Raw genomic sequence first — 17,196 nt, 5'->3', positions numbered from 1 at the left:
TAAAGGGGCCCTGCCGCACCCTGCAAAAAGATGATAAGAAGTGCAAAAAAGATGAAAAATTAAATAATGTATATAATACATTAGATGAGGTATTAGTTACAATTTTGGCCAAAATGGATAAGCCCGCAACTCAACGTCAAGGGTCCTGATAAACTTGCAAGTCCTACTCTAATATTAAAAACAGCTAACATAGAAAACTCAAAAAAACACAACATGAAGAGGAGACTCACCAAAACCTTGTCAGATGACAAATGCATTCGCAGGGTGCAGCAGGCTGTCCAGACACTGTGCATCACATTTATTTGTGTGAATAGTGTCTTATGCAAGCCTTACTTGTGTGCATTTGGGCGAGTGGGTGGTTGCTCTCATCAGTAGCTTGCACCTGTGCTGCTTTAGCATTTATTATCGGGGGCCTGCTGCACCCTGCGAGTGCATTTGTCATCTGACAAGGTTTTGGTGAGTCTGCTCTTCATGTTGTGTTTTTTTGAGTTTTTCTATGTTAGCTGGTTTTGATATTAGAGTAGGACTTGCAAGTTTATCAGGACCCTTGACGTTGGGTTGCGGGCTTATCCATTTTGGCCAAAATTGTAACTAATGCCTCATCTAATGTATTATATACATTATTTAATTTTTCATCTTTTTTGCATTTTTATCATCTTTTTGCAGGGTGCGGCAGGGCCCCTTTATGTTGTTTCTTGTGTGTTGCATGTATATATATAGTGCTGGACAGCCCGCCTGCTAATACTATGGGTGTGATCAATAGGTTGTCCAGACACTGTGCATCACATTTACTGTATCTGTGTAAATAGTGTCTTATGCAAGCCTTACCTGTGTGCATTTTTGCTACTAGGCAGCCAACCCCTCTAATGTTTGGGCGAGTGGGTGGTTGCTCTCATCAGTAGCTTGCACCTGTGCTGCTTTAGCATTTATTGTTCTCTGCGAGTGCATTTGTCATCTGACAAGGTTTTGGTGAGTCTGCTCTTCATGTTGTTTTTCTGAGCTTCTCTATGTTAGCTGACTGTAATATCTCCCTACACCTCCAGATAACTGGGAACTAGTGGCTGCAGGGAGAATAAAACTTGATTTTCTCTCTGTAACAGCTGCTCCAGTAAGTCTATTAGGCATGATTTAAAGTCAACTTCCCTACATATTATCCCTATATCTACAGGTAAATTTTTTTGGGATATAATTTGGATGCAGAATATGATTTTAAATGGATTTAATAAAATGTTTGGTTTTCACTCCTCAAAGATAGATCTACCTCTTCCTCATTTATTTTCCAACTTTGGCTGTGCAGATTTGTCTAGATTATCAGGTGTGAAAAGCATCAAATGAAGGGAAAATTTAACATGTGAATAAACTGAAATTTACATTCAGTACTTATTACTGGATAAATATAACGTTCTTTTTAACGTGTAATAAAATGATGAAAGATGCATTTAACAGTAATATTTACTTATTAGAGAAATTGCACTTTCATTTTAGAACTTTTTAATAAAAAAATAATTAAAACTTGTGAAGTGAACATTCTGATGATTATGATGAAGATGACTAAGATGATAATGGAGCCGAACATCTGTGAGTATCACAGAAATATTTATTATGCACAAAACGACCCGCAGTTCCATTGTTTGCTGAAATAAAACATTTTATTAAAAATTGGACTTTGTTTTTTGTGGCCAAACATTAAATGCAAAGCTTTGTTTCTACAAGCTAATATTCTACAAGAAATCAGTGCCATTCACTTTAATAGATAATGTATACTTTCTTCAATGGCCATTTTATAGGAGAGTTCATCATTTATGTTCTTTCCTTAGTTCCTTTTAAACATGTTTTGCTTTAATTGACAGGCTCATTTGTTTGTGACCTTGAAGGAACAATGGAGTGCTGCAGTCATACTTGCAGCAATATAAAGCAGTACAATATTTTTAAGCTCTTTGCTTTTGAACAAAGCCAACTTGCTAAAGACAAATCCAACTATGTTAAAACAGTAACTGGAGTTCCATTGCTTTTTTTCTTGCTATAGGAGATCAGTTGTGCTAAACACAAATCGTGTATCTATTTAACCCTTTAAGGGCCAGGGCATTCCTTCCTACATTTTTTCCATGCCTTCCTTCAAGAACCATCATTTTATATTTCTCTGTCAACATGGACATGTAAGGGCTTATTTTTTGTAGAATGAGCTGTAGTTTTGAATGGCACCGATTATTATATCATATAATGTACTGAAACATGGGAAAAAAAATTCCAAGTGTGATGAAATAATGAAAAAATGCCAAACATTGTTTTTTGGATTTTGTTTTTAAGGCATAAGTTATGAGGCACAGTTGACATAGAAACATGATTCTCCAGGTCAGTATTATTATGACAATACCAAATATACAAAGTTACATAGGTTAAAAAAAGACCTCGGTCCATCAAGTTCAACTTTTCTCCACCAGTTGTACATTTTGTCACTAATTTAACTATAAACCACAATGTTATGTGTACTGAGGACATCCGGCCCTTGTATAAAAGCTGATAAAGGCCATGTTCACACAGTGCGTTTTTTACTGCGGAACCGCAGCGGTTTTGCCGCTGCGGTTCCGCAGCTGTTTTCCATGCAGGGTACATAACAATGTAACCCTATGGAAAACAGTCACTGCTGTGCACATGATCCGTAATTTCGTTTAAAAAGCCGCGCAGAATAGCTGCGGCAAAAAAGAAGGAGCATGTCACTTCTTTTTCCTGAACCGCAGCGGTTCTGCACCCATAGACCTCCATTGTGAGGTCAAAATCGCAGTAAAACCCGCAGATCAAAAATATATCTGCGGGTTTTACTGCGATTTGATGTGCAGAACCACTGCAGCAGGAAGTGCGGGGGAGCGGGCGGAAGTGCGTGGGCGGAGTGTGGCTGCCCCCCCGTGCTCCGATCCCGCCCCCCCATGCTCCGATGCCCCCCCCTTGCTCCGATGCCCCCCCCAGTGCTCCGATGCCCCCCCCGTGCCCTAATCTCCCCCCTTATACTTACCCGGCGTCCCGGTGTCCGTCCGGCCGTCTTCTCCCTGGGCGCCGCCATCTTGCAAAATGGCGGGCGCATGCGCAGTGCGCCCGCCGAATCTGCCGGCCGGCAGATTCGCTCCAAAGTGCATTTTGATCACTGAGATATAACCTATCTCAGTGATCAAAATAAAAAAATAGTAAATGACACCCCCCCACTTTGTCACCCCCATTGGTAGGGACAATAAAAAAATTAAGAATTTTTTTTTTTTTTTTCACTAAGGTTAGAATAGGGGTAGGGGTAGGGTTAGGGGTAGGGTTAGGGTTAGGGGTAGGGTTAGGGGTAGGGTTAGGGGTAGGGTTAGGGGTAGGGTTAGGGTTAGGGTTAGGGGTAGGGTTAGGGGTAGGGTTAGGGGTAGGGTTAGGGTTAGGGGTAGGGTTAGGGTATTTTCAGCCATTTTAGCCCTAAAAAGCTTCCTAGGAAACACACAGTCTCTGCATAGAAAACTGCATAAAAAAAGGATAAAAAAACGCATCAAAAAACGCATCAAAAAACGCATCAAAAAAGGACAAAAAAGGACCAAAAAAAGGACCTGCGTTTTCTGCCAAGAGCTGCAGTTTTTTAAAAAAACTGTCCTGAAAAAAAAAGGATGGAAATCCTGAACGTGTGAACATACCCAAAGTGTCTGTCATTACTACCTCTTGTGGCAAGACATACCATATTCTGACTACTCAAGCTGTAAAGAACCCTTTCCCATTTAGCTGCCGGAATCGCCTTTCTTCCACCCGTAATGAGGGCACCCTGGTCCTTAGTATGGTGTTTGGAAGAAATAAATCATGTGGCAGTGTTTTGTACTGATCACACATATATTTATACAGGTAAATTAGATGTCCTCTGAGGTTTCTTTTTTCTAAGTTAAACAAGGCCCACTTTTCCAACCTCTCATCTTGTGAGAGACCTTCCATCCCTTGTAATAATCTAGTTGCCCGCCTTTGAACTGACTCTAACTTCCGAACATCCTTTTTAAAATGTGGAGCCCAAAACTGGATCGCATATTTTAGATGTGGCCTTAAAAGTGATTTATAGAGGGGTAGCAAAACGTTTGGATCGTTGGATTTTTTTCTGTTTTTATACCCCCTAAAATCTTGTTTGCTTTTGCAGCTGCTGTTTGACATTGAGTACTGCTACTAGTAACCATAATACCCAGGTCCTTCTCCTGTAGTTACGAGTATACTCCCATTTAGTGTATATACAGCAATAGGATTACTCTATCCTAGGTGAATTACTTTACATTTAGCAATAATAAATCTCATTTGCGAAGTGTTTGCCCATTCTGTCATTTTATTCAGATTGTTTTGCAATATTGTAATGCCAAAGTCAGATTTTAGCATCCTACATAGTTTTGTCGTCAGTAAAGACTGACATTTTACTCTTAGTCCCATCCACAAGGTCATTAACAAAGAGATTAAAAAGAATTGGTCCTAGCACAGATCCCTGCTGTACCCCACTGCTGACTATATCCCATTTAGAGATAGTAAAAAAAATCAGAAAATCAAAAATATATATATTTTGTTTTCTGTTGCTATTTTCCGACACCCGTGTCATCTTCATTTTTCTGTTCAATGGACTAAGTGACAGCATGTTTTTTGTGATGAGCTGACATTTTTTCTTGATACAAATTTTTTGTATATGCAAAGCTTTGATTGCATATTGTTAAAATGTTTAAAGGAAATGTGGTAACCCAAAAAATGCAATTGTGGCATTTTGATTAGTTTTTCTTCATGGCGCTCACCTGATCAAGTTAATTATTTTTTTTATTATAAAAGATTAAATCTTTTCAAGCTCAGCAATACCAAATATGTTAAATTATTTTTAATTTATTATGTGGGAAAAATATGATTATTTGATTTTTTCTTTTTTTAGATTTTTTAAAACTTTATTTAAATGTGTTGTCCCTTTCAGGGTATTCAACTTGTGATCAACTCTTGCTGGAACTGAAAGTTATTACAGTAATCCGGATCCATGGGTGTAATTCTCATATGAAGTTCAGTCTTGGTTGTCATAGTAACACATCAGTCCTAGTCTCATGTGCGGCCTAAGAGAGACAATGTGCATGGCATTAGCGTGTATTCAGAGATTGACAGGGGCATGTAAATAGTTAACAGCGTGACAGATGTAAGCTATATTACATAGCCCATATCTATCACACGTGGAGGAAGCTCAGCTCCTTAGCCTCCTTCACATCTGAGGACCCCTTCCAGGATGTGAATCTACCATTCTTTTCTTTGAAGGGATTAATCTAATTTCAGGCAATAAATGTTGATTGCGTTTTTTAAAGGTTTTGTCCACTATAAGGACAACGCCTTTCATTCTGCACGTTTGTTCCTGATAGAATAAAAACTCTTATGTTCACCTCACATGCTGTTGGCATTTCAGAAGTGTTGGCACTCACATTCCCGGGAGTCACATGAGGTGGTTATGTCACGTGAGCTCTGTGTCCAAACACCGCTGGCATCACTGTCTCTGCCTCCAGATATATAAGTTGCCTGGGCATAGTAAATATCTGTGGTTAGTTATAGCACCTCACTTGTCTTATTTTCCCATCACGCCTCTCATTTTCCCAATCACATCTTTCATGTTCCCTCTCACACCTCTCATTTTCTCCCTCACTCCTCTCATTCCCCCCTAACACTTGTCATTTCAACCTCACATCTGTCATTTTCTGATCACTCCACTATTTTTCCTCACTCCTCTCATTTTGCACTCACACCTTTTCATTTTCACCTCACACCTCTCATTTTCACCTCACCTCAGTATATACAGTGGGGCAAAAAAGTATTTAGTCAGTCAGCAATAGTGCAAGTTCCACCACTTAAAAAGATGAGAGGCGTCTGTAATTTACATCATAGGTAGACCTCAACTATGGGAGACAAACTGAGAAAAAAAAATCCAGAAAATCACATTGTCTGTTTTTTTATCATTTTTTTTTGCATATTATGGTGGAAAATAAGTATTTGGTCAGAAACAAACAATCAAGATTTCTGGCTCTCACAGACCTGTAACTTCTTCTTTAAGAGTCTCCTCTTTCCTCCACTCATTGCCTGTAGTAATGGCACCTGTTTAAACTTATTATCAGTATAAAAAGACACCTGTGCACACCCTCAAACTGTCTGACTCCAAACTCCACTATGGTGAAAACCAAAGAGCTGTCAAAGGACACCAGAAACAAAATTGTAGCCCTGCACCAGGCTGGGAAGACTGAATCTGCAATAGCCAGCCAGCTTGGAGTGAAGAAATCAACAGTGGGAGCAATAATTAGAAAATGGAAGACATACAAGACCACTGATAATCTCCCTGGATCTGGGGCTCCACGCAAAATCCCACCCCGTGGGGTCAGAATGATCACAAGAACGGTGAGCAAAAATCCCAGAACCACACGGGGGGACCTAGTGAATGGCCTGCAGAGAGCTGTGACCAATGTAACAAGGCCTACCATAAGTAACACACTACGCCACCATGGACTCAGATCCTGCAGTGCCAGACGTGTCCCACTGCTTAAGCCAGTACATGTCCGGGCCCGTCTGAAGTTTGCTAGAGAGCATTTGGATGATCCAGAGGAGTTTTGGGAGAATGTCCCATGGTCTGATGAAACCAAACTGGAACTGTTTGGTAGAAACACAACTTGTCGTGTTTGGAGGAAAAAGAATACTGAGTTGCATCCATCAAACACCATACCTACTGTAAAGCATGGTGGTGGAAACATCATGCTTTGGGGCTGTTTCTCTGCAAAGGGGCCAGGACGACTGATCCGGGTACATGAAAGAATGAATGGGGCCATGTATCGTGAGATTTTGAGTGCAAACCTCCTTCCATCAGCAAGGGCATTGAAGATGAAACGTGGCTGGGTCTTTCAACATGACAATGATCCAAAGCACACCGCCAGGGCAACGAAGGAGTGGCTTCGTAAGAAGCATTTCAAGGTCCTGGAGTGGCCTAGCCAGTCTCCAGATCTCAAACCTATAGAAAACCTTTGGAGGGAGTTGAAAGTCCGTGTTGCCAAGCGAAAAGCCAAAAACATCACTGCTCTAGAGGAGATCTGCATGGAGGAATGGGCCAACATACCAATAACAGTGTGTGGCAACCTTGTGAAGACTTATAGAAAACGTTTGACCTCTGTCATTGCCAACAAAGGATATATTACAAAGTATTGAGATGAAATTTTGTTTCTGACCAAATACTTATTTTCCACCATAATATGCAAATAAAATGTTAAAAAAACAGACAATGTGATTTTCTGGATTTTTTTTTCTCAGTTTGTCTCCCATAGTTGAGGTCTACCTATGATGTAAATTACAGACGCCTCCCATCTTTTTAAGTGGTGGAACTTGCACTATTGCTGACTGACTAAATACTTTTTTGCCCCACTGTACATGTTTGTCATCTCCCTTATATATAGTATACATCTGTATGTCATCTCCTGTATATAGTATATACCTGTATGTCATCTCCCCTGTATATAGTATATACCTGCTGTGTGTCATCTCCCCTATATATAGTATATACCTGAATGTCATCTCCTTCTATATATAGTATATACCTGTATGTCATCTCCTGTATATAGTATATACCTGTGTGTCATCTCCCCTGTATATAATATATATCTGTGTGTCATCTCCTCCTGTATATAGTATATACCTGTATGTCATCTTCTATATATAGCATATACCTGTATGTCATCTCCTCCTGTATATAGTATATACCTGTAGGTCATCTGCTCCTGTATATAGTATATACCTGTGTCATCTCCTCCTGTATATAGTATAAACCTGTATGTCATCTCCTTCTGTATATATATGTACCTGTATGTCATCTCCTCCTCTATATAGTATATACCTGTGTATCATCTCTCCTTTATATAGTATATATCTGTGTGTCATCTACCCTGTATATAGTATATACCTGTGTGTCATCTCCTCCTGTATTAGACCTCGTTCACACGTTATTTGCTCAGTATTTTTACCTCAGTATTTGTAAGCTAAATTGGCAGCCTGATAAATCCCCAGCCAACAGGAAGCCCTCCCCCTGGCAGTAAATATTAGCTCACACATACACATAATAGACAGGTCATGTGACTGACAGCTGCCATATTTCCTATATGGTACATTTGTTGTAGTTTGTCTGCTTATTAATCAGATTTTTATTTTTGAAGGATAATACCAGACTTGTGTGTGTTTTACGGCGAGTTTCGTTTGTCAAGTTGTGTGTGTTGAGTTGCGTGTGGCGACATGCATGTAGCGACTTTTGTGAGATGAGTTTTGTGTGGCAACATGCGTGTAGCAACTTTTTGTGTGTCGAGTTGCATGTGACAGGTTAGTGTAGCAAGTTGTGTGCAGCAAGTTTTGCGCATGGCGAGTTTTGCGCGTGGCGAGTTTTATGTGTGGTGCCTTTTGAGTATGTGAAAGTTTTGTGTGAGGCAACTTTTGCATGTGTTGCAACTTTTGTGCATGTGACAATTTTTCCGCGTGTGCAAGTTTTGCGTGTGGCGAGTTTTCCATGAGGTGAGTTTTGCACTTGTGGCGAGTTTTGCAAGAGCCTAGTTTTTACATGTGGCGAGTTCTGCATGTGGTGAGTTTTGAGTGGCGACTTTTGTGTTTTGACTTTTATGTGGCGAGGTTGGTGTATTTGTGGTGAAATGGGTGCTGAGGGTAATATGTGTTCAAGCATGTGGTAGTGTGTGGCGCATTTTGTGTGTGTGTTTATATCCCCATGTGTGGTGAGTATCCCATGTCGGGGCCCCACCTTAGCAACTGTACGGTATATACTCTTTTGCGCCATCGCTCTCATTCTTTAAGTCCCCCTTGTTCACATCTGGCTGCTATCAATTTGCCTCCAACACTTTTCCTTTCATTTTTTCGCATTATGTAGATAGGAGCAAAATTGTTTGGTGAATTGGAAAGCGCGGGGTTAAAATTTCACCTCACAACATAGCCTATGACGCTCTCGGGGTCCAGACGTGTGACTGTGCAAAATTTTGTGGCTGTAGCTGCGACGCCTCCAACACTTTTCTTTTCACTTTTTTCCCCATAATGTAGATAGGGGCAAAATTGTTTGGTGAATTGGAACGCGCGGGGTTAAAATTTCGCCTCACAACATAGCCTATGATGCTCTCGGGGTCCAGACGTGTGACTGTGCAAAATTTTGTGGCTGTAGCTGCGACGGTGCAGATGCCAATCCCGGACATACACACATACACACACACACACACACACATTCAGCTTTATATATTAGATTTAGAGGAAGCAATAGCTGTCACTGGCTGCTCACTTCCTCTTAATTACATATAAGGCTGACGGTGATGACAGTGACATCAGTGGTGATTGGGTGCCGGGCTCGCATGACATAATAACCGTACATGATCCCTGGGAACGCCACTGAAATGGCTTGAGCACCTAAGTATAAATGTTTTTTTTATGGGGGCCAAACATGGGGAATGAGAAGAAGTTGTCCAAGTAGTGGACAACTTTTCTAACTACTAAAATAAACTTCATAATCAAGATTTGTATCACTATATTCACTAAACATATTCTGAGATTCCAGAGTCAAAGTAGTCTGTGAAATTTAAAAGGAATCAGATATTATAGGCTATAAATCTAACCTCATGCTCTTGCAGGCAATTTAATGATAATAATAATGTTGTTTGTTAAACTGTATGATTTATCATTTCGACAGAGCTAGAAACTTGTTTGCTTATATGGGAAACCATTACACTGAGTCATCAGAGTGATACTTCATCCTGGCCAAGCCACCAAGTCATCCATGGAAATGAACACATTTTCTTTAGATTGATCACGCCATAGCTTTGTAACATCACTGTAGACATCTTTGGAATTCAATGCAGCTCTGTCATGAGCAATGAGCCAAGTTGTTCATGAAGCCTGACAGACATTCTGAGGCAGGACCACAAAAATAGCATGCACTGGATTTCAAAGATTTCAGTAGCGCTATCAAAAAAGAGTGGGCATATATTGATTGGTGACTTAAGTACTTGGCCAGGAAGCTGTACTGCTCCAGCTACTAAAGGTAAGGATTTTACATGCAAAGTGGCAAGTTTTTTATTCATAACTATGCAAAATGACAAATCATACAGCTTACCTACAAAACACCATTGTTATTGATTTGCTGAGGTCAGGTATTCTTTAATAATATGTCGTGGACTACTCCTAAATAAACATCAGCTTACAAGGTGAGCCCTTTGGAGTTACTGTAGAAGACCAAAGTCATATATGAAAGTAGATTTTATTTAGCAATGATTAGAAAGTCAAGAAGTGACAAGAAAAACAGTCCTTAGTAAATTCATTCAAAATACTAGGTGGTCACAAACAAGTTACAAATATTACAGGATGTATCCAAATGTGAAGGTGAAAACTACATATTACATGAGGACCAGTACCAATGCCTTGTAATATATAAATAAATTGGCATAAAATTCACAAGTATACAGGGCAGTGCATGTTGGTGTTGCTAAATTTTTTCCCAAAAACAGCTGTAAGAGAATCCCTGCTTTCTTATATTAGATAATATTATTTACATAAGCTTTTTTCAGAGCTATCAGTATGTCCTGTCCTACTCCCTTACAATGCCTTGCGAAAGTATTCATAGTAACATAGTAACATAGTAACATAGTTAGTAAGGCCGAAAAAAGACATTTGTCATCCAGTTCAGCCTATATTCCATCATAATAAATACTCAGATCTACGTCCTTCTACAGAACCTAATAATTGTATGATACAATATTGTTCTGCTCCAGGAAGACATCCAGGCCTCTCTTGAACCCCTCGACTGAGTTCGCCATCACCACCTCCTCAGGCAAGCAATTCCAGATTCTCACTGCCCTAACAGTAAAGAATCCTCTTCTATGTTGGTGGAAAAACCTTCTCTCCTCCAGACGCAAAGAATGCCCCCTTGTGCCCGTCACCTTCCTTGGTATAAACAGATCCTCAGCGAGATATTTGTATTGTCCCCTTATATACTTATACATGGTTATTAGATCGCCCCTCAGTCGTCTTTTTTCTAGACTAAATAATCCTAATTTCGCTAATCTATCTGGGTATTGTAGTTCTCCCATCCCCTTTATTAATTTTGTTGCCCTCCTTTGTACTCTCTCTAGTTCCATTATATCCTTCCTGAGCACCGGTGCCCAAAACTGGACACAGTACTCCATGTGCGGTCTAACTAGGGATTTGTACAGAGGCAGTATAATGCTCTCATCATGTGTATCCAGACCTCTTTTAATGCACCTCATGATCCTGTTTGCCTTGGCAGCTGCTGCTGGCACTGGCTGCTCCAGGTAAGTTTATCATTAACTAGGATCCCCAAGTCCTTCTCCCTGTCAGATTTACCCAGTGGTTTCCCGTTCAGTGTGTAATGGTGATATTGATTCCCTCTTCCCATGTGTATAACTTTACATTTATCATTGTTAAACCTCATCTGCCACCTTTCAGCCCAAGTTTCCAACTTATCCAGATCCATCTGTAGCAGAATACTATCTTCTCTTGTATTAACTGCTTTACATAGTTTTGTATCATCTGCAAATATCGATATTTTACTGTGTAAACCTTCTACCAGATCATTAATGAATATGTTGAAGAGAACAGGTCTCAATACTGACCCCTGCGGTACCCCACTGGTCACAGCGACCCAGTTAGAGACTATACCATTTATAACCACCCTCTGCTTTCTATCACTAAGCCAGTTACTAACCCATTTACACACATTTTCCCCCAGACCAAGCATTCTCATTTTGTGTACCAACCTCTTGTGCGGCACGGTATCAAACGCTTTGGAAAAATCGAGATATACCACGTCCAATGACTCACCGTGGTCCAGTCTATAGCTTACCTCTTCATAAAAACTGATTAGATTGGTTTGACAGGAGCGATTTCTCATAAACCCATGCTGATATGGAGTTAAACAGTTATTCTCATTGAGATAATCCAGAATAACATCCCTCAGAAACCCTTCAAATATTTTACCAACAATAGAGGTTAGACTTACTGGCCTATAATTTCCAGGTTCACTTTTAGAGCCCTTTTTGAATATTGGCACCACATTTGCTATGCGCCAGTCCTGCGGAACAGACCCTGTCGCTATAGAGTCACTAAAAATAAGAAATAATGGTTTATCTATTACATTACTTAGTTCTCTTAGTACTCGTGGGTGTATGCCATCCGGACCCGGAGATTTATCTATTTTAATCTTATTTAGCCGGTTTCGCACCCCCTTGAACTTTTCAACCTTTTCCCACATATCATGCTTCAAACATAAAGATACCAAATGTAAATTTTTGGTGAAGAATCAACAACAAGTGGAACACAATTGTGAAGTTGAACAAAATTTATTTGTTATTTTACATTTTTGTGGAAATTCAAAAACTGAAAAGTGGGGCGTGCAATATTATTCGGACCCTTTACTTTCAGTGCAGAAAACTCACTCCAGAAGTTCATTGTGGATCTCTGAATGATCCAATGTTGTCCTAAATGGCTAATGATGATAAATGTAATCCACCTGTGTGTTATCAAGTCTCCGTATAAATGCACCTGCTCTGTGATAGTCTCAGGGTTCTGTTTGAAGCAAAGAGAGCATCATGAATATCAAGGAACGAAACAGACAGGTCTGTGATACTGTTGTGGCAAAGTTTAAAGCAGAATTTGGATACAAAATGATTAACAAAACTTTAAGCATCCCAAGGAGCACTGTGCAAGCGATCATATTGAAATGGAAGGAGTATCATAGCACTGCCAATCTACCAAGACCCGGCCGTCCCTCTAAACTTTCATCTCAAATGAGGAGAAGACAGATCAGAGATGCAGCCAAGAGGCCCATGATCACTCTGGATGAACTGCAGAGATCTACAGATGAGGTGGGACAGTCTGTCCATAGCACAACAATCAGTCGTACAGTGCACACATCTGGCCTTTATGGAAGAGTGGCAAGAAGAAAGCCATTTCTCAAAGATATCCAGAAAATGTGTTGTTCAAAGTTTGCAGCAAGCCACCTGGAGGACACACCAAACATGTGGAAGAAGGTGCTCTGTTCAGATGAAATCAAAATCAAACTTTTTTGGCAACAATGCCATACAATATGTTTGGCGTAAATGCAACACAGCTCATCACCCTGAACACACCATCCCCACTGTCAAACATGGTGGTGGCAGCATCATGGTTTGGGCCTGCTTTTCATCAGCAGGGACAGGGAAGATGATTAAAATTGATGGGAATATGGATGGAGCCAAATACAGGACCGTTCATGAAGAAAACCTGTTGGAGTCTGCAAAAGACCTGAGACTGGGACGGAGATTTGTCTTCCAACAAGACAATGATCCTAAACATAAAGCAAAATCTACAATAGAATGGTTCACAAATAAACATATCCAGGTGTTAGAATGGCCAAGTCAAAGTCCAGACGTCAATCCAATCAAGAATCTGTGGAAAGAGCTGAAAACTGCTGTACACAAACAATCTTCATCAAATCTCACTGAACTCAAGCTGTTTGCCAAGGAAAAATGGGCAAAACTGACATACCCCAAGCGACTTGCAGCTGTAATCACAGCAAAATGGTGGCGCAACAAAGTGTTAAGTGGGGCGTGCAATATTATTCTGCCCCTTTAACTTTTCAGTTTTTGAATTTCCACAAAAATGTAAAATAACCAATAAATTTCGTTGAAATTCACAATTGTGTTCCACTTGTTGCTGATTCTTCACCAAAAAATTGCATTTGGTATCTTTAGGTTTGAAGCATGATATGTGGGAAAAGGTTGAAAAGTTAAAAGGGGCCGAATACTTTCGCAAGGCATAACAAACGTCTACTTGTTGATTATGCACAAGTTCATTGGCACATGCTGACTGAGATCCAAGCACAACTTCCAGTCATAGCTACTGTGTGAGAGTGTCAGAGGAAAAAGTGTCCTTTTGTCATAATTGACAAATACGCACCACCACAGTGCATTCAGGCACCAAGGTCACGGCACGCATGCGCACACTGGCAGCTCTCTTAATGAAGTTCACAGAAGTGCACCATATTTCATGAATCCTTTACAATGAATACGTAAACTAGCATAAAGTGCCATTGGGAGAAGGAAAAAGAGAATATATAAGATTCATTAGATAATTTATTATAAGGCCTAATCAGCAATAATTCATTAAGCCCATAGATAAAATCTGCATTGCTTTTCAAGGTTTATAAAATCTATTTAGCATTCAGAAGCACATAGAAAATTCTAATAGAGATTCCTAGACGCCACCTAAATTATAAAACACCGTTCAAGGACAAGCTTGGCATCATTATTTTATGTGAACACATAGGCTCATTACCATATCTGGCTGCAGGATAATTGTCACATGAACTGCACCTAGAAAGCTGCTCTAACATTCTTGTTTAAACAAGGAGGCACCAGAAGCAATTATATGCCACAAGCCACTTTAAATACCATTACTTAAAGGCTTGTCTGACAGTCATATAATAATTCTTACATATAATAGTAGTGTAATGGGTACAAGATGCTTATGGATATAGATTGATGCTAAAAGTAATTACTACTGTATTTACGGTATATTCCCTAAAAAAGAAGAGTGCATGCTAAATGTAACAATTGATGATACTTAGCAAGTGCCAGAAATGCCTCTAGATATTAAAGGGAACCTGTCACCCCGTTTTTTCAGTATGAGATAAAAATACCGTTAAATAGGGCCTGAGCTGTGCTTTACAATAGGGTATTTTTTGTCCCTTGATTCCCCACCTATGCTGCCAAAATACCTTTCAAAAGTCCCCGTTTTCGCCTGTCAATCAGGCTGGTCTGGTCAAAAGGGCGTGGTCACAGCGGTTTCTCCCCCACATCTTGCTTATGTTCCCGTTGGTGGCGTAGTGCTTCTCGCATGCGCAAGTGCCGAATGCACTGTGCAGCTGTAGAAAAAGAGCACGCTCTCCGCTATTCAGCGGTTTCTCGGTGGGCGCGGCCATCTTCCTGAGGCCGCGCGTGTGCAGATGGAGTGTCCTGCTTTCCGGGGCTTCAGGAAAATGTCCGCGGGATGCCGCGCGTGCGCAGATGAAGATCGCGGTGGCCATTTTCCTGAAGCCGAGATGCGAACTCGTGCCTGTTCCAACTTTTTCATTAGGGACAGGCACCTCCCTATGGTATCTTTTACAAGTGTATGATATTTGGGTGGTGGTTGTGTGTTAATTTTTAATTTTGTTATTAATTATTTTTAGAATTTAGTAATTTAAAGTTATATTTTAACCCATATTCTAAGTACCGGGTTTCTACAGTGAATTTGTGCTAATATAAAAATATATATTTCTCCCCATCTCTTGCCATTTTATTTATGGCATGGTTGGAAGAAATTTATGTATTTACGTATTTACAGAGGATAAACCATTTCTCCCATACCTTAGTTGGTATGGGAGATATGTGGATGATATCTTACTAATTTGGCAAGGTGATGTGACTCAATTTTCTAATTTCATATTTTACTTGAATAATAACAAATGTAACTTGCATTTCACTTGCGGCATTCCATCAAATGAGGTCCCATTTTCTAGACCTGCTTCTCACAGGCAGCAACGTAACACACAGGGTTAATACCTCTCTTTACAGAAAAAATAATTCTGGTAACAGGATCCTGATGTCTTCAAGCACACATTCCCGACACACCATTTATGCTATTCCTAGGGGCGAGCTCACTAAAGCGAGAAGAATCTGCTCCAGTTTTTACAAAGGAAAGCAATGCTATCACCAACAGGCTGCTTGACAGGGGATACGAAAAATAATATAAAACACGCACTCAATAATGTTTCCAAAATCCCACATGCTGATTTATTGCACTCTGATAACAAATTTAAATTATATTCCTGAAACACAGGTTACGTTTTCCACCTCTTATAGCAGTCAGTATATCAAAATTAGGCAGATAATACTCAAATATCTCCCTGTCGTTAATCAGGATAAATCCTTATTTACAATCCTCCACAATGGATGCAGAGTAGTGGCTAGGAGAGGCTGCACACTAGGAAATATACTCTCTCCCAGTATGGTGCATCAAGACAAAACTCCCACATCATGGCTATTAATAAAAGGCTTTTACAAATGCTCTGGTAACAGATGTAATGTCTGCCAGTTTGCAATATGTGATATGTGTCCAGCTGTTTTTCCAATGTCATTAATTGCTATGCTTCTGATTGGTTCCTTGCTATATATACTTGTCCATTTATCTTGTGTTAGATCCTATGACTAAGGGCACCGTGGTGCGTCAGAAACGCGTCAGGCAGAGAGTCTCTTTCTCTCTTTTTTTTTTAAATTGTTTTTTAAAATGTTCAAATAAAATTGAAATTTTACTTAAACTGGATGGCCGTGCTGGAAACAAACTCTCCTTCTTCTTCGTCAATATAAAAATATACTCTTACATTCAATCTCCTTCTACTGTGAGACCATATTAATGTAAAATACTGAACGCGTGAAACCCAACTTTAATTAATTGTCCTTTTTTTCTCAATAGAAGAGTACTTTAAATTAAATATTACACATGAACTACAATTTCAGTAGAACTTTAATATGAAAAACACTAGGTCGGAAGGTATTTATGTAATATGACAAGTGAAATGAAAACTAGTAGGGAAGTCATTCTATTAGAACAGAAAAAAACTGATTTTCTGCAAATAATCCGAGGATTTTCTTCCATCATGTTTTCAGGTTGGAAATCTACTGAAACAAATCTCTAGTAAAAATAATACATGTTTTGTTGAATATTGCTAGGAAAGGCACAGCATGGATTTCAGTTCACAGACAGAAGTCAAACATCCGAGAAACGAATGGATTCTTGTACTTTCGATTTAAATGCAACCTTATATTTTCATTTCAATGTCACCACGCCGTTCATCCAAAACACATTTTATTGTACCAAGGCTGTGCGTAGAAGGATGGTCCAGAGAAAGAGTCCCAAGCAAATTGATAATTGCTGTATGTGACAGGAAAGCTCTCAGGACTTCCATTAAATGTATTTATAAACCCTTATTCACTAGTCTGTGGCCAAAAGAATATCCTTTTGGCTTCAAACAAATTGGTATATATCAGTATACCTTTTTTATTCTGTATGCGTCAGTCCACTGTAGTACTCCATGTGGAGGCATTCAGTAAAAACCACATACTATGCGCTATGCAATTTGTA

General features: G+C 39.7%; 1 protein-coding gene across 1 annotated transcript in view; it reads right to left on the bottom strand.

The window, feature by feature from the left end:
• The window catches only part of GALNTL6 (polypeptide N-acetylgalactosaminyltransferase like 6), a 3,161,254-nt gene that overhangs the window by 1,926,182 nt on the left and 1,217,876 nt on the right, over positions 1-17,196 (bottom strand). The gene's annotated exons all lie outside the window — the stretch shown is intronic.

This window comes from Ranitomeya imitator, chromosome 1 (assembly GCF_032444005.1).
Source record: "Ranitomeya imitator isolate aRanImi1 chromosome 1, aRanImi1.pri, whole genome shotgun sequence".
Lineage (NCBI taxonomy): Eukaryota > Metazoa > Chordata > Amphibia > Anura > Dendrobatidae > Ranitomeya > Ranitomeya imitator.
Note: the sequence above shows the minus strand (reverse complement) of the source record. Positions and strands in the feature narration are given on the sequence as shown.